Source organism: Bufo gargarizans, chromosome 1 (assembly GCF_014858855.1).
Source record: "Bufo gargarizans isolate SCDJY-AF-19 chromosome 1, ASM1485885v1, whole genome shotgun sequence".
NCBI classification, from domain to species: Eukaryota; Metazoa; Chordata; class Amphibia; order Anura; family Bufonidae; genus Bufo; species Bufo gargarizans.
In genome coordinates, this window is record NC_058080.1 from 252,568,804 (window position 1) to 252,592,391 (window position 23,588).

Consider the following 23,588-nt stretch of genomic DNA (forward strand, 5'->3'; position numbering starts at 1 on the left):
TTCCCCACCTGGTTCTGTAAGGTCTTAAGAACTTCCAGTGAGACAGGAGGAGTTATTTCAGGGACCTGAGCTGTGTCCACTAAGGCAGGGGTCTGCCTAGGCAATTTGGCAGCCATTGTTGCCGCCTGATCTGCCTTGGCTTTTCCCTTTGCCTCCTCTGAGTCTGTTTTACAGTAACCTTTTTTTTTTTATCACCGCCACTCAAGTTGGTGACATGAGGGTTCTATAAGAGATCTCACTGCTTCCCCATTTTGATGGGTTTACCTGAAGCGGTCAGGAAGTCTCTGGCTTTCCAAATGGTCCCATAGTCATGGGCTGTACCTAGAATCAGCGTAAGTGTTGGCTGCTTTTCCATCTGCATATCTGCAAGCCATCTCCAGAGCTCTTAGCTCTGCTTCTTGGGCAGACATGTGTGGTGGTAAGGACTCTGCTTTTTAGTTTTAGTGTCATGTTTAATCACCACAGCCCAACCTGTGTAGTAATTGCCATCCTGGCCATACTTCGATCCATCCACAAAGAGCACATGACCTGGATTATCTAATAGCTGATTTACCAAATCCCGCTGTCCCTTGTGACATTTATCTGCAAACAGTCATGAGCCTCTTCCTCTGGATCTGGAGGAAAAGTTTAAGTGCCCTAACTCTTCCCTCTCCCCTTGCTCCAGAGGCAACAGGGTGGCTGGATCCAAAATATTACATCTTTGAACATTTCAGGAGTCATATGAATACCCAACGAAAACACATTACATTAATCAAATAAAGTGGATGATCATACATCAACACAATAATATCCCTGATAGGCACAATATTTTGATGAATAGATTGATGGAAAAAGTTACAACAGCTGAAATTCTGTGATAGAGAAACAATTCTATAAAGATAATATTATATAGAATGTGTAACGGGGTGCCGAAGGCGCACTCGGTCTCCCATCAGCCGCAGACCTGCTGCTTAGCTTCGGGAGCAAGGATCTGTGTTTGACCCCCTTCCCGGGCAGCTTTGCTAGCTGGGAGGCTCCCTGCTCCTAGGTCTGCCTTGAGCGCCGAGCTGATCAGGCGCAGTTGTTGGATAACTGGCAGTTGTTGGATACCTGTGTACTTACCTGATCCTGTTCCCTGACGATCATTTGCCTGCTCCTCCTGTACTGTGCATCCTTCCTGGTATATTGACCTCGGCTTCCACCTGACTATTCTTTGCGGACTCCTTTGGTACTTCTCGACTCTCCTGGTATTTATGACCCTGGCTTCTCCTGACCTTTCTTTGCTTATCCCTCTGTACTGCGTTGTCCTCTTGGTTTTGACCTGGTCCGTTCACTATCCGTTATTTGTCTTGTCTGTCCTACCCGCACGTATTCTAAGTTAGGGACTGCCGTCCAGTTGTCCCTTGTCATCAGGACTCGTGAGGCAAGTAGGCAGGGCCAGGGGTGAGGGTGGAGCGCAGTGGTCACTATCCTCCCCCCTGTGTGTGTGTGTATGTGACCGTTACAGATTAACAGGCCCAATAACCACTGTATAATGAATCCTCCGGTGACCCTGACTGACCATGTCTCTAATTTGACGCAGATGGTACAGGAGCTAGGGGAAAAACTCAGTTCTATTGAGTTAGGGCAAGGTTCTACCACTCCTTAGGCCTCCAGTCCACATTTTGAGCCCCAGATTAAGCTCCCAGAACCCTTTTCTGGAGACCGGAAGAAGTTTCTCTCTTTTAAGGAGAGTTGCAGACTTTAATTCCGTTTGCGCCCCGTGTCCTCTGGCCCCGAGAGTCAACGCATGGGCATTATCATTTCCCGACTACAGGGTGATTCCCCAGGACTGGGCGTTCTCTTTACCTGCTGGCGCCAGTTGTTTAACTTTTGTGGAGAGGTTCTTTCAGGCCCTGGGTACTCTCTATGATGAACTAGACAGGGCTCTAGTAGCCGAGACGTCTCTAAAGGCACTGCTTCAGGGCAATCTACCTGCAGAGGATTATTGCACCCAATTCAGAAGGTGGTGTGTCCCCTCAGGATGAAACGAACCAGCCCTGAAGAGTCAGTTCAGGTCAGGTCTGTCTGATAATTTAAAGGATCTTCTGGTCAGTTATCAACTTCCAGAGACCTTAGAGGAGATGATGACCCTTGTTGTCCGACTTGACTGATGGGTTAGAGAGAGACGACAGGAACGACAGTTCTCTTCCCAGATGGTGGTCCAGCCAGAGGCCTATCCCAGAGACAATGCTGAGGTCTCCACCGAGGAACCCATGCTGGTTGGCATGACCCGAGGGAATCTTCGCCGCAGACGTGGAGAATGCTTTTACTGTGGAGATCCTGACCATTGGATCAACCAGTGTCCTAAGAAGGTACTTTCTGTCAAGTCTCCTAAGGCAAGGCAACCTAAAGACCAGGTACACCCTGATTTTTCTAAATGTAAGCTTTTGGTACCCATTACGATTTCTCTGGGGGTAGATAAATGGCCGGGTAAGGCCTTTATTGATTCTGGCTCAGCGGCCAGCTTTATTGACTCTGAGTATGCTGTAAGATTGGGTATTCCAATGTTTGCTTTACCAACTCCTATCCATGTCATGGCTATTGATGCTACTCCTCTTATTGGTGGTACGGTTAGCTCATGTACCTCCGAGATTTCTCTAACCGTGGGTGTGTACTACTCAGAGAGATGTTCCCTTTTTGTCCTGGAGAACCTACCGGTTGAGGTGGTACTAGGGTTGCCTTGGCTCCGACTACATAACCCCACTATAGATTGGTCCAAGGGGGAGTTGGTGAGATGGGGGCCTAAGTGTGACTCGTGCTTGTCCGGGGTACAGGCTGGGGTCTCAGTAAAGTCTGATACTTTACCCACTGTTATTAGGGAATATTCTGATGTACTGTATTCTCATCACCAACCCCGGAGGTTCTACCCCCCCCCCCCATAGACCTTATGATTGTACGATAGAGCTAGTAGAGGGGGCCAAGTTTCCTAAGGGGTGAATTTATAATCTTTCTAAGCCCGAACGCAAGGCCATGGAAGATTATATTAAGGAGAGCCTTGCTAAAGGGCATATTAGACCTTCTGTCTCTCCTATGGGGGCGGGGGTTTTCTTTGTTAAGAAAAAAGATGGTGGTCTTAGGCCATGTGTCTCATGTTAAACAAGTATTAGAGGTGTTGAGGGAGAATCAGCTATCCGCTAAGAAATGTGTCTTTGGTGTACAGGAGATTCTGTTTCTAGGGCATGTTCTGACTCCTCACGCCTTCAAGATGGATCCTGGTAAGGTACTAGCAATTAAGGAATGGGTAAGACCTTCATCCTTAAAGGCCTTACAACGGTTCTTAGGTTTTGCCAATTACTATCGTAAATTTATTATGAATTTTTCCGTAATTGCTAAACCGTTGACCGACCTTACTAAGAAAGGGGCCGATTTGGAGAATTGGTCTACTGAGGACATCTCTTCATTTGAAAAATTAAAAAAGGCATTTAGTAGCGCTCCCATTCTGATCCAGCCTGATCAGGAGAGACCTTTTATTGTGGAGGTGGATGCGTCCGAGGACGGCGCAGGAGCAGTCCTTTCACAAGGTCCTGCTAGCCTCACTAACCTGAGACCATGTGCCTTCTTCTCCAGGATATTCTCTCCCACTGAGAGAAACTACGACATAGGGAATAGGGAGCTGCTGGCCATTAAATGGGCATTTGAGGAGTGGAGGCATTTTCTGGAGGGGCAAGGCATTGTGTAACTGTTGTCACTGACCATAAAAACCTTATGTTTCTCGAGTCTGCTAAGAGGTTGAATTCTCATCAAGCCAGATGGGCTCTGTTTTTTACTCGTTTAGATTTTTCCATTACGTTCAGGCCGGGAAGTAAAAATGTGAAGGTGGATGCATTATCTCGGAGCTTCCATGCTTTTCAACCTACTGAGGTACCACCTGAATCCATCCTACCAGCAAAAATCTTCATAGCAGCTCTAACCCAGGATATCTCGGCTCGCATTAGGTCTGAACAACATCTGGCACCGGTATCCACCCCAACAGATAAGTTGTTTGTTCCCGTGCAATTTTGTCTCCAGCTGTTGGGTGAGTGTCACGATTCTGCCTTTTGTGGACATCCGGGTGTTGAGGGCACTAAGGATCTGGTTTCTAGATCTTATTGGTGGCCCACTCTAACTAGGGATGTCAAGTCCTACGTGTCAGCCTGTGAGGTTTGTGCCAGGTCCAAGACACCTAGGACTTGCCCTGCTGGTAACCTACAACCCCTACCCATTCCCAGTAGACCCTGGTCCCATATCTCGATAGACTTTATAACTGACCTACTGCCGGCGGAGGGTAAGACTGTAGTTTAGGTAGTGGTCGATAGGTTTAGCAAGATGGTCCATTTCATTCCCCTGTCTAAACTCCCGAATGCCAAAACCCTGGCGTCTATTTTTGTGAAAGAAATTTTTCGATTGTATGGTATCCCGGAAAATATTGTTTCTGACAGGGGTGTGCAGTTTGTGTCCAAATTCTGGAGGGCCTTCTGTAACAAATGTCAAATTTCATTGTCTTTTTCCTCTGCCTACCACCCTGAGAGTAATGGGCAGACTGAACGCCTTAATCAGTCTGTGGAACAATTCTTGAGGTTGTACCGTATATACTCGAGTATAAGACGAGTTTTTTGGCACATATTTTTGTGCTCGAAAAGCCCCCTCGTCTTATACTCGAGTCTACTATCTTACTTTGTCTTTGCTCCGGTAATAGCAGGCAGTGCGGGGGGCGGCGCTCACTCACTGATGTCACGCGCCTGCGCCGCCTAGTGGGAGCAGGCGCGTGACGTCAGTGAGTGAGCGCCGCTCCCCGCACTGCCTGCTATTACCGGAGCAAAGACAAAGTAAGATATCCAAAGTTAAAGGTTACTGATAAATACTACTTTATAAATATACTGCTGTGAGCATCGGGGAGGGGGATCTGTGGATGGCATTGCCATCCACAGATCCCCCTACAGTGCCATCCACAGATCCCCCCTCCCCTAAACAGTGCCATCATGGCACTGTTTAGGGGAGGGGGGATCTGTGGATGGCACTGTTTAGGGGGGATCTGTGGATGGCACTGTTTAGGGGGGAGATCTGTGGATGGCACTGTTTAGGGGGGAGATCTTTGGATGGCACTGTTTATGGGGGAGATCTGTGGATGGCACTGTTTAGGGGGAGATCTGTGGATGGCACTGTTTAGGGGGGAGATCTGTGGATGGCACTGTTTAGGGGGGAGATCTGTGGATGGCACTGTTTAGGGGGGAGATCTGTGGATGGCACTGTTTAGGGGGGAGATCTGTGGATGGCTCCCTGTATTTAATGCAGAGTGTGTGTGTATATAATGCACACACTCTGCATTAAATACAGGGAGTCAGAGTCAGACTCCCATCAATCTGAGTCACCCTCTTGCAGATGTGTGTATATAATGTAGAGTGTGTGCATTATATACACATACACTCTGCATTATAGATGCATTTCCCACCTTAGTCTTATACTGGAGTCAATAATTTTTCCCATTTTTTGGGGGTAGAATTAGGGGCCTCGGCTTATACTCGGGTCGGCTTATACTCGAGTATATACAGTATTTTGCTGATGACCAGCAATTATGGGTGAAATTTCTTCCATTGGCTGAATTTGCTTTAAATAACCATGTCAATTCTTCTGCTGGGGTTTCACCTTTCTTTTGTAACCATGGTTTCCATCCCTGTTTTCATTCCGGGTCATCCGTCTCCTCCTCTAACCCTGAGGCGGATAGGCTCTCCTCTGAACTGTGCACAGTTTGGGCCCGGGGTCAATCGAACTTAGAAAAAGCTCAAAGTTCTCAGAAACTCAAGGCCGATAGGATACGTTCAAGGGGGGTGAATTTTCAGGTTGGGGATAAGGTATGGTTGTCCTCCAAGAATCTCTCTCTTAAGGTAGATTCTAAAAAGTTTTCTCCTCGTTTTATTGGACCATATAAGATCACGGAGGTGATTAACCTGGTATCATTTAAGTTGGAGCTGCCCGAGTCATTCCACATTCATAATGTGTTCCATACATCTCTACTTAAAAAATATTTTGAACCGGTAGTACCATCGAAAGCCTTGCCTCTGCCGATTCTTGTTAATGATGCTGTTGAGTATGTGGTGTCTAAAATAGTGGATGTCAGGAAGGTGCGTAATTCCTTGCAGTACCTGATTCAGTGGAAGGGGTATGGACCTGAAGAGAGATCTTGGGTACCTGCCAGGGAGGTTCATGCTCCTAGACTTGTTCGAAAATTTCATTTAGAACACCCTGAAAGGCCATCGCCTGAAGTCTTGGGTCCAGTGGCCCCTCGTAAAAGGGGGGGTACTGTAACGGGGTGCCGAAGGCGCACTCAGTCTCCCATCAGCCGCAGACCTGCTGCTTAGCTTCAGGAGCGAGGGTCTGTTTTTGACCTCGTTCCCAGGGCAGCTTTGCTAGCTGGGAGGCTCCCTGCTCCTAGGTCTGCCTTGAGCGCCGAGCTGATCACTCGGTGCTTGACTGGTCGGTCTATCGGTCATGTGACGCTGGCCACGTCACATGATCCTCACTCCCCACTATAAATACAGGCAGCCTGCTGGCCACAGGTTGCCTGTTAATTTAGGTTCCTGGCAGTTGTTGGATACCTGTGTACTTACCTGATCCTGTTCCCTGACGATCCTTTGCCTGCTCCTCCTGTACTGCACATCCTTCCTGGTATATTGACCTCGGCTTCCACCTGACTATTCTTTGCGGACTCCTTTGGTACTTCTCGACTCTCCTGGTATTTATGACCCCGGCTTCTCCTGACCTTTCTTTGCTTATCCCTCTGTACTGCGTTGTCCTCTTGGTTTTGACCCGGTCCGTTCACTATCCATTATTTGTCTTGTCTGTCCTTCCCGCACGTATTCTAAGTTAGGGACTGCCGTCCAGTTGTCCCCTGTCATCAGGACTCGTGAGGCAAGTAGGCAGGGCCAGGGGTGAGGGTGGAGCGCAGTGGTCACTATCTGTATGTGTGTGTGTACGTGACCGTTACAGAATGGTCCCATATATTTGTAGTTAGGACAAATAATCAACAAAATGATTTCATGATAGTACATATAACACTTGATCTATAAGCTTCAGGAAATAAGCTTGTGATACATCATGATCGTCTGTAACAGTGTCAATTGTGAGAAGCCAAGAAAGGTAATACAATCTAGAATGAAAGTCAATGACATGATCCTATGTGTTAGTAGTAGGTTAAGAAATCGACACAATAAACATATGGTTGGGATCAGTTAACAAATTAACTGTTAATATAGTAACTTTTTGGTGTACTAAAACACATATATACTGTTGAGAAACACATTTGTGTACTAGTCGTTGTCTCTTTCTTGACTTTTTGAGACATTTGGACTGAATTCCTAAGCTGAGCTGGATGGGCAGATGTCTTTTCTCAGCCCTATAAAACTATGTGAGAACCAATTCGCTTATCTGTAGTCAGGATGAATATGAACATTCAAATCAGCAAACAGATATATACCGAGGTTCAGTCCTAACCAGACTGTGGCTTTCTTCCGGCACAAAAGGATTTAGCAGAGTTAAACCACACACTTTGTAAGTTATCACATCTAACTCTGCGGGCAACAAAAAGGTTCTTGGGTTGTACTTTTATGAGGATAGACGTAATATCACTGTCACTTGGTGGTTCAGGACTATCTCAGAAACTGCTACAGCTCTGATGCAGAAAGGGGGACCTCTGGCCACGGGGTCAAGAGTGGCTGAATAATATGCCACAGGGTGTTGTTGCTACTGGCCATGCAGTTGGGTGAGGACAGCTGAGGCATGGCCATTCACTTCTGTACAATACAATCTAAATGTGGCAATCTGATAGGCCCAGTGTGGGGGAGAACAAACTGGTCATCTTTAGGCATCTACCACCTCATCTGTAAGGTGGAAAGGACTAAAAGACAAACACTCATAAAGAAAACTGCATCCAATGTGCGTATACACGGTCTGTAATAAGAAACAGGGCCTAAAAATGATGTCTGGGCAAAGGGATGTCCTCCACAGTCTTCTTACATTCAGGGATGAGATGTTTCACCCCAAGAAGGCATCAGTAATGCAACAAAACTGTTTTTTTTTTTTTTTTTTTTTCACTCACTTGCAGCCATGTTTTAAAAAAGGACAAGAGTGACATGGCTGCAGTATACATACTAGGTGAGTTCTAGGTTCCCTGCGGCAGCACCACCCAGCTATATTGTTTACCCTCATGTATGAAGGTAAACAACTACCAACTGTCTGAATTTAGTGGTACTCAAAAGAAAACATTTGTCAAAGCAATCACAGTGGAGTGGGTAGTGGTAGTGGGAACCTGAGCCAACAAGGTGTGTATTGGGCACAATGGGGCTATTACAAACTGTGACTTAATTGACAGCACATAGGTCACGTACCATCTGGTTTGCCCTTCTCACTTTTCTTTTTCACAGGGTACAAAAGAGTGATACAATCTCCTTGATAACCCCTTTTTCAAAAAGTCTCAGACTGTTTGAGATATGGCATCTGACTGTGCCATACTCAAGAGATACTGCATCTTCCTGGGAAGTGGGGTGCCAGGTTTCATCACCACTTCCACAGGAAGAACTAGGAGCTTGCCAACATCCGTGGGTCCAATACCCCACAGATGGCCCTGACATTCCCGCAAGCAGGGCTTCCTTCTCATCTTCCAGGAGTACTGACAAAAAAGATGGACCAGGGAGTTTTATCACTAATAAACAAATTTCCTGGACATTGAGGGCACCTGTGAGCTTCACAGTGCCATCCATCTGGTATGAGATGCTGGCAAGTACTTTTGCAAGCAAGTCTGTACCCAGGAGGCAACAGGGGGTATTATCACTAACCAGCAACCGGGCAAGTACATCTTGGGTAAGGGCAAATCTAACACAGATGAGTTCTGTTAAAAAGGGGAGTTTACTACAAACCAGATTCCAAAAAAGTTGGGACACTAATCAAATCGTGAATAAAAACTGAATGCAATGATGTGGAGATGGCAAATGTCAATATTTTTTTTTTTGTAATAGAACGTAAATGACAGATCAAACATTTAATCCGAGTAAATGTATCATTTTAAAGGAAAAATACGTTGATTCAAATTTTCACGGTGTCAACAAATCCCCAAAAAGTTGGGACAAGTAGCAATAAGAGGCTGTAAAAAGTAAATTTGAGCATAACGAAGAGCTGGAAGACCAATTAACACTAATTAGGTCAATTGGCAACATGATTGGGTATAAAAAGAGCTTCTCAGAGTGGCAGTGTCTCTCAGAAGCCAAGATGGGTAGAGGATCACCAATTCCCACAATGTTGCGCAGAAAGATAGTGGAGCAATATCAGAAAGGTGTTACCCAGCGAAAAATTGCAAAGACTTTGCATCTATCATCATCAACTGTGCATAACATCATCCGAAGATTCCGAGAATCTGGAACAATCTCTGTGCGTAAGGGTCAAGACCGTAAAACCATACTGGATGCCCGTGATCTCCGGGCCCTTAAACGACACTGCACCACAAACAGGAATGCTACTGTAAAGGAAATCACAGAATGGGCTCAGGAATACTTCCAGAAACCATTGTCAGTGAACACAATCCACCGTGCCATCCGCCGTTGCCAGCTGAAACTCTACAGTGCAAAGAAGAAGCCATTTCTAAGCAAGATCCACAAGCTCAGGCGTTTTCCCTGGGCCAGGGATCATTTAAAATGGAGTGTGGCAAAATGGAAGACTGTTTTGTGGTCAGACGAGTCACGATTCAAAGTTCTTTTTGGAAATCTGGGACGCCATGTCATCCGGACCAAAGAGGACAAGGACAACCCAAGTTGTTATCAACGCTCAGTTCAGAAGCCTGCATCTCTGATGGTATGGGGTTGCATGAGTGCGTATGGCATGGGCAGCTTGCATGTCTGGAAAGGCACCATCAATGCAGAAAAATATATTCAGGTTCTAGAACAACATATGCTCCCATCCAGACATCATCTCTTTCAGGGAAGACCCTGCATTTTTCAACAAGATAATGCCAGACCACATTCTGCATCAATCACAACATCATGGCTGCGTAGGAGAAGGATCCGGGTACTGAAATGGCCAGTCTGCAGTCCAGATCTTTCACCTATAGAGAACATTTGGCGCATCATAAAGAGGAAGGTGCAACAAAGAAGGCCCAAGACGATTGAACAGTTAGAGGCCTGTATTAGACAAGAATGGGAGAGCATTCCTATTTCTAAACTTGAGAAACTGGTCTCCTTGGTCCCCAGACGTCTGTTGAGTGTTGTAAGAAGAAGGGGAGATGCCACACAGTGGTGAAAATGGCCTTGTCCCAACTTTTTGGGGATTTGTTGACACAATGAAATTCTGATTCAACATATTTTTCCCTTAAAATGGTACATTTTCTCAGTTTAAACTTATGCTCTATTCTGAATAAAATATTAGAAGTTGGCACCTCCACATCATTGCATTTAGTTTTTATTCACGATTTGTATAGTGTCCCAACTTTTTGGGAATCCGGTTTGTATTTTCCCATCCACTTCTACCCAAGGACTGGTGTTTTTGGAGATAAAGTCAGGGGAGGCCATATTTGCTGTGCAAAATTGTCTTGGCTGCTCCAGTTTAAACTACTTCTTCATCACCCAGAGTGAGGGATATCATTGGGGCCGGACTTGAATCTGCAAAATGTTTAAAAGCACAGCCGATACTGGAGGTACTGGATTGCCTGTTTCCTAATCTTGGTCTAACTTCCCCCCCTCACCTGTGTCATCCTTATGACAAAAACATGGGTGTATGAGGGGACGGATAGTGATCCGGGCATGGTCATCACAGAATACGATCCTCTCGTGTGGTGTGGACGAAGAGTGCCACACACAGCACAACTCTCTCTCTCTCTTATCTGGGTTCTGGGTCCCGCAGACTCTGCAGGTCCATCTCCCAGGACCATTATAGGGTGGCAGACCTACTGTTTCCTTTCTCTTTTGGGGAGGTGGTTTAGCATTATCCTGATAACATTCACAACCTGACTTTCTCTGTCTCTCTACGCTTTCTCCTCTATATACTTGCCTCTTGCAGGAAGACTTCTGTCTGTTCTGCGAGCTTGTTGTCTTTCAGCCACCCTATATCTCCCTACATGCTTTTTTACACATTTTATTAGCTTGCTGATGTTTTTCACTGCCTGTTTACATTCTTTAATAATTCTGCAGTATACTACCAGTCATGACTAACTATAGGTATGTGTATCCTTCATATACTAACTCGAGTGAATACCCCTTGTGGTGCTACTTGGATCTACAGTACAGACCAAAAGTTTGGACACACCTTCTCATTCAAAGAGTTTTCTTTATTTTCATGACTATGGAAATTGTAGATTTACACTGAAGGCATCAAAACTATGAATTAACACATGTGGAATTATATACATAACAAAAAAGTGTGAAACAACTGAAAATATGTCATATTCTAGGTTCTTCAAAGTAGCCACCTTTTTGCTTTGATTACTCCTTTGCACACTCTTGGCATTCTCTTGATGAGCTTCAAGAGTTAGTCACCTGAAATGGTCTTCCAACAGTCTTGAAGGAGTTCCCAGAGATGCTTAGCACTTGTTGGCCCTTTTGCCTTCACTCTGCAGTCTAGCTCACCCCAAACCATCTCAATTGGGTTCAGGTTCGGTGACTGTGGAGGCCAGGTCATCTGGTGCAGCACCCCATCACTCTCCCTTATGATCAAATAGCCATTACACAGCCTGGAGGTGTGTTTGGGGTCATTGTCCTGTTGAAAAATAAATGATGGTCCAACTAAACGCAAACCGGATGGAATAGCATGCCGCTGCAAGATGCTGTGGTAGCCATGCTGGTTCAGTATGCCTTTAATTTTAAAAAAATCCCCAACAGTGTCACCAGCAAAGCACCATCACACCTCCTCCTCCATGTTTCACGGTGGGAACCAGGCATGTAGAGTCCATCCGTTCACCTTTTCTGCGTCGCACAAAGACACGGTAGTTGGAACCAAAGATCTCAAATTTGGACTCATCAGACCAAAGCACAGATTTCCACTGGTCTAATGGCCATTCCTTGTGTTCTTTAGCCCAAACAAGTCTCTTCTGCTTGTTGCCTGTCCTTAGCAGTGGTTTCCTAGCAAATATTCTACCATGAAGGCCTGATTCACACAGTCTCCTCTTAACAGTTGTTCTAGAGATGTGTCTGCTACTAGAACTATGTGTGGCATTGACCGGGTGTCTAATCTGAGCTGCTGTTAACCTGCGATTTCTGAGGCTGGTGACTCGGATGAACTTATCCTTCGCAGCAGAGGTGACTCTTGGTCTTCTTTTCCTGGGGCGGTCCGCATGTGAGCCAGTTTCTTTGTAGCACTTGATGATTTTTGTGACTGCACTTGGGGACACTTTCAAAGTTTTCCCAATTTTTCGGACTGACTGACCTTCATTTCTTAAAGTAATGATGGCCACTCGTTTTTCTTTACTTAGCTGCTTTTTTCTTGCCATAATACAAATTCTAACAGTCTATTCAGTAGGACTATCAGCTGTGTATCCACCTGACTTCTCCACAACGCAACTGATGGTCCCAACCCCATTTATAAGGCAAGAAATCCCACTTATTAAACCTGACAGGGCACACCTGTGAAGTGAAAACCATTTCAGGTGACTACCTCTTGAAGCTCATCAAGAGAATGCCAAGAGTGTGCAAAGCAGTAATCAAAGCAAAAGGTGGCTACTTTGAAGAACCTAGAATATGACATATTTTTGTTGTTTCACACTTTTTTGTTATGTATATAATTCCACATGTGTTAATTCATAGTTTTGATGCCTTCAGTGTGAATCTACAATTTTCATAGTCATGAAAATAAAGAAAACTCTTTGAATGAGAAGGTGTGTCCAAACTTTTGGTCTGTAGTGTATGTGTATTGTTTCATGATTGTAGCCGGATCCGGAGAAATACCAGTAACTAAGATGGCTGCCTGGCAGGAAGTTCCCTCAGTTAAGATGGCCACTGGGCCGGCCAGAAGTTACAGGAGTTAAAATGGCAGCCAGGCCGAAAATTGGATTAGTTAAGATGGCTGCTGGTGAGGAAGTTACCTCAGTTAAGATGGCTGCTGGGGGGTGTGGTAGGGTCTCACAGCGCCATCTTGGAGGGTAGTGTTAGTGGCATCATACATTTCTGTCCAGCCTAATTTCTTATACTTAATTGTTTTCATGTTGACGCTTGCATTGGTTTTTTATGATATCAAGAATAGAATGTTCTAAATTCAAGGCCGAATGTACTGTGTTCACTCCTGTGAAAAAACTTTGTAATAATTTCGCTCTTTTTTGGCCTAAAGCCAGAACACATACCCCTTCCTGTGTGATGATCTTTCATTCTCGTCATGCTCACAGTAAACTTGGCTGCGTGACCTTCCTCTACTAGTCAGTTTTCTAGTCGCTAACACACAAGGTCAGATTCCCGGTCCACACAGACATAACATTCAATGTCAAACAGATATATAGAACCCTTTCTCATACTTTTAGACACACAAGTGTTTGAACTTATTAACAAATAACATACAATTTCAAGCAGAGCCCTTGTAGCACACAGTGGATTTTCTGCTGGAGTAGGGTTCCCACCCCTATCGATAATAGATTCAAAGACTCCAGCCAAGTTGTATAGAGTGCAATTTCGTTTTATTTAGCAAACAATTGGTGGTTGCTACGGCAAAGCAAGTGACGTTTCGGCACATCCGTGCCTTCATCAGACTGTAGCAAAAAAATTAAATAAACATACAGTAAATATATCAGGTATTTCCATCAATATACATGATAGCGACTGTATTCTATGCGTCTATGTGCTTCTTAGGTTTACAAACGCATAAATATAAAAAGTGAAAGTATAAAGGTAATAATACTTTATGACAATAACAAAACAAAAAAAAAAGCATAGAAAGCTTCTGTTGCTGAAGTTCAAGCCTGAAACAAGGCCTGTGTTGGTAAGGACATCCTCTTATAAAAAATAGGCATATCTGTGATAAGTTAAGTAAATTATCAAAATAGGGTTAGTGCTAATATTGTAATGCCAGGTAACAGTTCTTGTCTATATGTCACCAGGTAGCAGGTTGAGACAATATGGTAATAGTCGGTAGCAGTTTCTGTCTCTGTCTATGTGTCAGCAGGTACGTTGGAAAATAGAGGTCCAGATTCTCAGGAGTAACTTACCTAGTGCCACTTGAAGTACAGAAGATCTCAGGTGTGGATGCAGTATAAGGAAAACATGCGGTTGTACCGCAGAAGAGAGGAGGCGCCATGTCTGGGGTCATTTGTGTGGGGATTTAAATACCCGCACGCCTTCCCGGCGTTTCTCGCGCTTCCCGAACCGGAAGTGCGTCACGTGGAACACTTCTATATTTATGCGTTTGTAAACCTAAGAAGCACATAGACGCATAGAATACAGTCGCTATCATGTATATTGATGGAAATACCTGATATATTTACTGTATGTTTATTTAATTTTTTTGCTACAGTCTGATAAAGGCACGGATGTGCCGAAACGTCACTTGCTTTGCCGTAGCAACCACCAATTGTTTGCTAAATAAAACGAAATTGCACTCTATACAACTTGGCTGGAGTCTTTGAATCTATTTTCGATAGGGGTGGGAACCCTACTCCAGCAGAAAATCCACTGTGTGCTACAAGGGCTCTGCTTGAAATTATAAAGAATCCCTAACCTGGTTAAGCACCGTGGCAGAAACATGACAAGCGATACGCTTTCATTCCAAGATGATGAAATCAGCTCTATCCTATCAAAACGGATCCATTTGTATTATCTGTAACATAGCCAAGACGCATCCATCATGAACTCGATTGAAAGTCAATGGGTAACGGATCCGTTTTCTATTGTGCCAGATTGTGTCAGAGAAAACGGATCCGTCCCTATTGACTTACATTGTGTGCCAGGACAGATCCGTTTGGCTTAGTTTCGTCAAGCGGACAGTAAAATGTTGCAGGCAGCGTTTTATTGTCCGCATCCAGAGGGGAATGGAGACTGATTGGAGGCAAACTGATGCATTCTGAGCTGATCCTTTTCCATTCAGAATGCATTAGGGCAAAACTGTTCCATTTTGGACCACTTGTAAGAGCCCATGACGGATCTCACAAACGGAAAGCCAAAACGCGAGTGTGAAAGTAGCCTTAGTCCAAAAAGTCACAAAAGCCCCAATTTGTGACTTTTTGAAGCTAGAATTCTGGAGTGAAGGCATGATAAACCAGAGCCAAGGTCTTTGATAGTTGATGTTATCCTCTCTGGGAGTCCCCTGCGCAAGCAAGCTGTTGATGCCGAAAAGGCATTTGATAGGGTATGCTGCTATGTTTGGCAGACATAATGTGTTGAAAATGAATACATTGCCAAAACTCATATCTATTCCAGTAGATAGAGTATACCTAGAGATTTCTTCACCCAATGCATAAACTAGCCTCCAATTTGGTCTGGATGGGAAAAAGAACTGCTGACTTTTACAAAAGACAGGGGGCACTGGTCTCAATGGCTTTACGCTTTATTATGCATCAATTACCTCATGCGTTCTTTCACCATCAATCCTCCAAGTTATGGGTAGAAATTAAACATGCTCTAACCTTGTATAGGCACAGGGTTACCTGGTTGGTTACCTTAAAGGGCAGTCAGATTGGTAGATTGGTTACTTCAGAGTTATCTTTATCCCCCTACTTGAAGGTAATATATTTTTCTTGGGTGGTTTGCTTCTCAGTCTCATTTGATCTCCTCTCTGCCTTTAGTAGGCAACCCTCAATTTACTGCTACCTCTCTTGGTACCCCCTTCTTTACTCTCCCTATAAATCCTATTCCAGAGTCAGACATGGCTTCTGGCTCCGGGATGAAGCCACTTGCGGATATAATAGGTGCAGCTTTAACGCCTAGCAGATCTTGACTAAAATCTTCAGTTTCAAAGCTTTATTAAACTGCCTAAGACTTCCCTCAGATTTAAATATCTCACCCTCTCCCTGAAACTATTGGTATTTCCGCTGAAACTCCCAAACACTCAATCTCCCTCATGTAAAATATGTTGACAGGGGAGGTGGAGGGTTCTAGGCCTGGCATCTGAAAATAAGTTATATTAAACTTCATCACCACTTTCTATTGTGTTAACTCCAGAACAGGGGTGCACCTAGCCTTTCTGCTGCCTGAGGCGAAAATTGAAAAAGCACCCCCCCAACCAAATTCTCAACCCCTTCCCTCCTAACATTACGTATATAACTACAGAATATACAGGGTAATACAGCGCCCCATACCTCTTACATCCAGTGATGTCACCTTTGATGTAGATGTTCTCTTTCCTCATCTTCTCCTTTCAGACCTTTAGACCAGACCACCATTTTTCAGCCATTTCTCGTCTCTGCAGTTTGACAAAAAAAAATCTTAGTTTACTACTTTTCCATCATCCTCCCATCTTCTGGAGGAATCATTTTACCACCCCAAATACTGAGACACTGTGCTCTCCAATATTATACTGCAGAAACAGATAAACCCCCTGATAATACAAGTACCATGCAGATAGTGCCTTTTAATAATTATTGGCATTCAGTGTCCTAAAATAACTGGGCCCAGCTAATAGTGTCCCCCAAAAATAACTGTGATAAGCTGATACTGTGCCAGGATTCCCCCACAGTAATAGTGCTCCCCAAAGTCCCAATTAATAATTCTCTGCCAGAGCACACATGGTAGTAATAGTGCCCCCTACATTACTAATGTCCCCACTGTGCCCCAGAAGTAATAATGCTCCCATAGTGCCCATACTAGTAATCATGTTCCCCATAGACCCCCAGTAGTAATAAAGCTCACCATTATGCACCCCAGTAGTAATAATTCTCCTTATAATATGACAGTGCAAAAAAATGCTCCCTTATAATGTGTGCCAGTGCAAAAAAATACCCCTTTAAATGCCCCCAGTTGAGCTAATGTCCACATAGTGCCTCCATAATGTGCCAGTATAAAATACCCCTATATAGTGCCCCCAGTAAATGCCCCCATAGTGCAACTCTCGCCCCTTCCTCCTCGTGCCCCCCATAATGTACCAGTATAAAATTCCACTTTATAGTGCCCCAGTGTCCCCCATAATTTGCAAGTATATAATACCCCTTCTTAGTGCCCCCTGTAGATGACCCCATAGTATTCTCCCCCTTCCCCATAGTACCCACCATAATGTGTCCCAGTATAAAATGTATACAGAGCCCTCCATATAAAATACCCCTTCTTTGTGGCCTCAGTAGATGCCCCCATAGTACCCCCCAATAATATTCCAGTAAGAAGTGCCCCCATAGTGCCACCCAATAACGTGCTAATAAAAAGTGCCCCCATAGTGCCCCAATAATCTGCCAGTAAGAAGTGCCCCATAGATGCCCCCCAATAATATGCCAGTAAGAAGTGCCCCCAATCATGTGCCAGTAAGTGCCCCCACCATAGATGCCCCCAATCATGTGCCAGTAAGAAGTGCCCCCATTCATGTGCCAGTAAGTAGTGCCCCCCCAATTATGCGACCCCAATCATGTTCCAGTAAGAAGTGCCCCCACAGCGCTCCTCTCCTGTATTGTGCCATGTAAAAAAATTAACACTAATACTTACCTCCATCAGGCTGGCAGCGTTGCGATGCAGGCCTTTTCCAGCCTGTGTCCCACGCTGTACAGTTCAGGTGGCGAGATTATGTCATCGCACCACCTGCACCGGCCTCTGATAGGCTACAGACCTAATTGGTCTACCTCTGCTACCTCTGGGCCCTGCTCCAGAGGTAGCACTTTTGTCAAGGTTCCAAGGAGCCTTATCCAAAGTTACCAAAGGTCTTCTCCCATGTTAGATTATTCTTGCCACTAGTAAAATTATTCCCAGGTTATGAAGGTCTAGAGTGTCTCCATTTCATTATCATCGGAGCAGCCCAGGAGGAATGAGTGGAGGATGGCAATCGTCACACTGATATCCTCCTAGGGCTGTGCAGTGACATGAGAATACACATTTTCTTCCCTTGGCAAACATCCTGGTGTTGGACCCCCTACCTGGTGGTCATTGCGGTACCCTTTGAGTCAAGTGTTTTGGCATGGTGCAAGGCAGAAGTGTGGATGCAGGTGCAAAAGCAGGCATATGGTAATATAGTCAGTGACCAGGCCTGTTGTAAATAAATACCGCATTTTTCACCCCATAAGACGCACTTTTTACCCCCTAAAATGGGGGGAAAATGCTAGTGCATCTTATGGGGTGAATGCAGGGCAAAAAAATATAAAATGTTCGGCGCATTGCTTGTGCACTGTACATCGCAGGCTGCAATGGATAGAAATAACAGCCTGCAATGTACCAGACATCCGTGTTACCTGAAGAGGGAGAGCCCGGCGGCCGCAGCGCATGCTTGTTGATAGGGATGGCCGCTGGGTGGTAGGGTCAGGTGGTGTGGCTGGTGATAGAGATCGGCCGGCAAATTTGCAGGGAGGCGCTGATGGAAGCGTGGGAGCAGGCAGATGAGGGGAGGAGCAGGCTTTCCTGCCACACTTGCCTGCTCTGCCTCTAAGTCTTCAGACATGCCTTCTCCTGTGTACGTTCCCAAGAATCTGATGAGTGGCATGGAAGCTGATGAGAGGCTGGGGGCTTTTAAGCGGTATCAGGGCTGATAGGAGGCATGGGGTCTGATAGGAGTCATAGGGGCTGATAGGAGGCATAGAAGCTGATGATAGGAGGCATGGGGGCTGATGATAAGAGGCATGGGGGCTGATCTGAGGTCTGAATGGGGGTCTTATTTAGATTGGGGCTCTTATCTGAGGTCTGATTGGGGTTCATTCACATTGGGGTCAGCTGAGTTCTAATTAACATTGGGTGTCCGATTGGTGGTCTGACCTGAGGTCTAATGAAAAATATATATTTCCTATTGTCCTCCTCTAAAACCTAGAGCGTATTATGGGCCGGTGCGTCTTATAGGGTGAAAAGTACGGTAAGTCTCTCTTTACTAAAATGCAGAATATGAGTAGTAGTACATCCAACAGTATCAAGGCAGAGTTTCAAGCAAATCAAAGTGCAATTCTTCCTTTATAGCAATGTATGGATAGTAGCAATGATAGGGGTTGTAGTACAACCTCTCTCTGTCTTTCCATAGGCTGAGGGGTACATAATTAAGAAACGGCTTGCCAAATTGTCTCAAAGTGTGGAAGAGTGAACTGTCAATATTCTCTCTCACAGCGGCAAAGTCTATATCATGTATAAATGTGCACAATACTGTACCTTGCTAACTGACTCCAATGCATGGCCTTGCTAATTCTGGACCATCTAATTGTCCTTTGTCTCTCCCACTCTGGAGCACTTTGTATAAAGTTGATTTCTTAGCTATAACTGTCCTAGGCTACTTTCACACTAGCGTTTCTATTTTCCGATTTTGACATCCGTCACAGGGTCTCATTACTGGAAAAAAACTCTTCCGTTTTGTCCCCATTCATTGTCAATGAGGACAAAACGTAACTGAACAGAATGGAATGCTCCAAAATGCATTCCATTCCATTTGGTTGCATTCCCATACTGGAGAGCAAACCGCATCAAGCTGCAATTTTCTTTCCGTCATGGAGTGCGGAGCAAAACGGATCCGGCATGACCCACAATGCAAGTCAATGGGGACGGATCCGTTTAACTCTGACACTATCTGACACAATAGAAAATAGATCCGTCCCCCATTGACTTTCAATGGTGTTCATGACGGATCAGTCTTGGCTAAAGATAATACAACCGGATCCGTTCATAACGGATGCAGATGGTTGTATTATCAGTAACAGAAGCATTTTTGCTGATCCCTGCTGGAACCAGCAAAAACGCAAGTGTGAAAGTAGCCTTAGAGATGACGGTTCTTTGGAAGTCAGGCCTAGTCCTGAGGAGCCGACACATACATCTCCTCTCTCTCTTCCTCAGCTAAGCACAGAAATTACTAGGTGTGGACCCAGGCACATTTCCTGGCACCCTAAAGGGGCTGAGTCAAGGTTGTCAACCCTGATCTATCCAGTGTCAGACTGTGATGCCTAGGGCCCACCAGTACACTAGTAAAATTTATTCTGGGGCCCATTGCACAGCTGCATGCAAATATTATCTGCTCACACAATGGCAGACAGCACCAAGATAAGGGGGGGGGGGGGGAGTCCTTACAAGAAGATGGGTTCATAGGAAATAAGAATAGTGGCTCCTCTGCCTCTGTACCTAGAAGTCATCTCAGCAATCTGATGCATCTATAATAATAAACTGGGTGGTTTGTTAACCCTTTCTACCCTAGAGGTTTTTTTTTTGAGTTTTCGTTTTGCGCTCCCTGCCTTCCCAGAGCCATAACTTTTTAATTTGTCTGTTCACATTTTTTTGGCAGGACACGTTGTACTTTCCAACGCCACCATTTAAAGAGGACCTTTTTACCAAAATAAAACATCTAAACTAACTATACAGACATGTAGAGCGACACCCAGGGATCCCCCTGCACTTACTGTTATACCTGGGCGCCGCTCCGTTCTCTGACTATACTAGCTAGTCATACAAGCGTTTGCTGCGGTCCACATGCGGTGGGACTGCTCCCCCAATGAGAAACACGCTACAGTGTTTGGGGTTTGAGCAGTTCCCCCATATTTGCCACTATATTTCTGTGATTTTGTTTTATATGTATTGAATGTGCCTTTACCTGGCATTTAAACATTCTTTTGCACCTGGTAACCTCCATCACACCGTCTGATATGGGTGTGGCTTACAGTCTTTCTTTATCCACATTGCATTAGTTGTCCTGCTATGCGGTTGTGTGGAAGCTTGGCTGTGAGCTGGATTTCATCACCTTCACACCATAGTTAGCGTAGTGGTAGGACCCTTGCCATGCTGAGAGACCGTGATGTGGTGCATGATGAGCTCCGATATCTTCCTGACAGGAATATATTGGCAAAAGGCTCAGCTTTTAATATCTTCTTGTATGACTAGCTAGTATAGTTAGTGGCATATCCGTTTGGTGCATTTTTTTCTGTGATTTTATATAATTATATTTTCATCTGCACAATGCTCCGTTTTGTGTAGGATGCCTTTGTGGTGCATGTGGACCGCGCCGGCATCCTCCATTGTACGCATTTTTTGCTGGGGATGGTCGTTTGCTGCGGTCCACATGCGGTGGGACTGCTCCCCCAATGAGAAACACGCTACAGTGTTTGGGGTTTGAGCAGTTCCCCCATATTTGCCACTATATTTCTGTGATCCAGCAATTAGTGTCCCTGAAAATTATTATAGTGCCGTAAAAATAGTGTCCTCCAAAAATAATTGTGCTAAACTGATACTGTGCCAGGGTGCCTCCCAATGTAAAGGTACTTTCACACTAGCGGCAAGGAACTCCGGCAGGCTGTCCGGCGGGTGAACAGCCTGTCGGATCCGTACTGCCGCTAGTGCACGTGTGTCCCCGGACTGCCACTTTGGCCCCATTGACTATAATGGGGCTGGCCGGAGTTTCGGCGGCAGCACGGCAAACATGCCAAGAGGCGGCCGGAATAAAGCTATGACATGTCCTCCCAAAAGTCCCAACAGTAATAATTCTCTGCCAGAGTGCACTATGTGGTAACAGTGCACCCAATAGTAATAATCTCCCTGATTTTTCCCCCAGTACCAAAACGCTCCCTTATAATGTGTGGCAGTACTTATGTGTGCCAAGACAAAAAAAATGCTCACTTATGACATGTGCCAGTTAAAAAATGCTCCCTTACAATGTGCACAAAAAAATTCCCCTTATGTTCCAGTACAAAAAATGCTTCCTTATAATGTGTGTGAGTACAAAAAACTACCCCCTTTTAGTGCCCCCAGTAGAACGGATGTCCCCATAGTGGCCCACATATAATGTGTGCCAGTACAAAAATGCTCCTTTTTACAGCCGCAATGTCCCCATAGTGCTTTCTCCAGTTACAAAATAATGACACCCCCACCACCCCATTGTGGCTAAACACCAGACTCCCAAATAAAAATTATAAACTCAAATACTTACCCCCATTCTGCTGTAAGTGATACAGTTCAAGACACAGACCTCTTCTAGTCTGTCACCTGATCTCTATGCAGCCCGGATCAGGCAGCGCGATAACGATGACATCGGCCTCTGATAGGCTACAGGAACTAGGACTAAAGCCTATTAGAGGAAACGGTCAGCCAGGGAGACATCATTCCCGTGCCCTGTCACAGCTTTCCAACTGTATTGCTGTCCTGAGTACAGCGATGCAGTTGAATATATAGAGATGAGCGTTTCCACAAAGGAAGTGCTCATTGCCCATGGCCCTTCCACTGCCCCCCTCTTGCCCCTTTCCGTATGAACTGTTCTAGTCCCTCTTTCCATTCCTCCCTCCTTCCATTGTATATTTTTGACACTACACCTTTCCTTATGAACTGTTTTAGTCCCTCCTACCATTCCTCCTCAGATTAAACTTCCCCTCCTTTAATGTAATTACGCTCCCCCCAGTCCCTAGTTTAAACACTTCTCCAACCTTCTAGCCATCTTCTCCCCCAAAACAACTGCACTTTACCAATTGAGGTGCAGCCCGTCCCTATGATATAGGCTGTAGCTGATAGAGAAGTTGGCCCAGTTCTCCAGGAACTCAAACCCCTCCTTCCTACACCAGTTCTTGAGCCACTTGATAATATCCCCAATCTCCCACTGCCTTTCTGGTGTGGCTCATGGTACAGGCAGTATTTTGGAAAATACTACCTTTGAGGTCCTTACCTTGAGCTTTTGACCTAAATCTCTAAAATAATTTTCAAGAACCCCCCATTTTATATAATTTTTATCATTATGTTCCTCACAGATCCCCTGTTCTCCAGCTTAACACATAGTAAATATTTTAGATTGCTCATTTATACAATCACCGGTCTCAACGTTGATCCGCCTGGGCAGTCTAACCCATTGTGGATGGAGCCTTCTGGTTCCACCCGCTGTTATGCTTCCAGTGCCTGCTGCACACAGCTGATCGATGGGAGTGCCAGGTGTCAGACCCCTTCCTATTTGCTATTGGGGACCTATTTTAAGGATCACCATGTCCCTTATTGTCCTCCTATCAAGTATACACCAAACATACAGCTACAGCAAAACAGAGCTATGCTTTGTGTATACTTGCGGTAAACACTGTAAGACATGCCATCGTCATTCATCTTTAGTATATTTGGATATCTGGGGAGTTGAACCATCCCACTGTAATTATCTACTGCATATCTACTATTGTATATAAGACTGTTGGTGCTGTTCAAATCTGCTTTTGGTGCTCTACGTTGAGGATAGGTCATCAATATCTTAAAGTTAGACAACCCCTATTGCCTCCTGAATTGCTCCAACATACGAGGAAATAATCCATGAAGTATAGAATGGTATGATAGACTTTTTTGTGTACTAAGGGGGAGATTTATCAAACTGGTGTAGAAGTGGCTTAGTTGCCCATAGCAACCAATCAGATTCCACCTTTCATTTTCCAAAGGAGCTGTGAAAAATAAAAGGTTGAATCTCCCCCTAAATCTTTCTGTTGTCACTGAGTATCAGCTTACCAACTAGGTAAAAAAGAATGAACAAGCTAAGCCTTTTAAAACCTTTTTCAAGCATGATATAAATTAGGTTTAAAGCTCTGATCT